Source organism: Perkinsus marinus (genome assembly GCF_000006405.1).
Source record: "Perkinsus marinus ATCC 50983 genomic scaffold scf_1104296973814, whole genome shotgun sequence".
NCBI classification, from domain to species: domain Eukaryota; phylum Perkinsozoa; order Perkinsida; family Perkinsidae; genus Perkinsus; species Perkinsus marinus.
The window spans coordinates 1-1,080 of NW_003201311.1; the positions used below are offsets into that span (position 1 = coordinate 1).

The 1,080-nt window shown below is 46.0% G+C and overlaps 1 non-coding gene across 1 annotated transcript; it reads left to right on the forward strand.

The window, feature by feature from the left end:
* The first annotated feature begins 938 nt into the window (after nucleotides 1-938).
* Nucleotides 939-1,010, forward strand: Pmar_PMAR015004. The gene has a single exon. It is a non-coding gene; the product is annotated as a tRNA-Asp (tRNA).
* The last annotated feature ends 70 nt before the right edge of the window (nucleotides 1,011-1,080 follow it).

Consider the following 1,080-nt stretch of genomic DNA (forward strand, 5'->3'; position numbering starts at 1 on the left):
TTCAGTATGATTTTGTCTTCTAACGTTTGTATACAACGATTACCAACGTTGGATGATGTATATTTTGTGTTGCAAAATATTAGCTCGATATTTTGTCAAGAAAAACGTTGCGTTGTCAGAACGCCGTGCGATGTTTTGAGAGGCATCCATTTCCACGATTGCTAATTTCTCGTGTGTATCCAAAACGTGTCCAACATTTTCTTGAGATAAGTATGTAACTAAATATATTTAGTAAGTCTCGTTGGTAACCTATTATACCTGATATCACTTTTTCTCTAGCTCACCAAGCCTGTACACTTACTTGGCGGTTCGGACAGATTTTCTGGCCGAACCGCCCCAGCAGCAGTAATGCCTTTATTTGCTTTTGCTCTTCGTCCGTTTCTTTCATCATATGAGAAGTACTGCTCCATAGGCCTCTAAGATTGAAATGTGCATCACAAGTTAGTTGGTATCACGGCAGTGCCGTTTTGGCTTCGAAGAAGCACGCTTGTGGCTCTCATTTTTCACCTAGCGTCCTCATATCTTCTCGCACCGGACCCTTGGTGGATCCCGCGCCGGTTTCGCCAAGAAACCCAACCCAACGCCTTAACAAAATTGCGCGCGCTGGGGTGGGGGCCCCGGGCGCGCGCTAAAATCAAACCGGCTTTACCTGCGGCTAGAGTATATAGGCAAAATGAAGCCGTCTTCTCGCGACCTAGCCGTTCAATTTCGTTGAGTTTTAAATAGCATACGTAGCAGCCCGACACAGGTTGAGCACGCACTAGTCTGCACAAATGTAACACAACAGTTTCGACAAGGAGCCGATTTAAAATGACCGCAAGTTCGAATCCCAGGCCTGACAATTTTAAATCTTTTATACATGTCACAAAAACCTAGCGGAGCGATGCAGTCCGGCAAGATTCACGCCATTGTGCTGTCTCTGAAAGTCGTCTCCGCCCGATTCGTGCAGCTCAGTTGGTAGAGCGCCCGCCCATCATGCGAGATTGCGCAGGTTCGATTCCCACGGACCACGTTTTTCTTGCAACCTCGTAAAACGTGTGTGTAATGTTGGATTGCTAACTTCAGTATGATTTTGTCTTC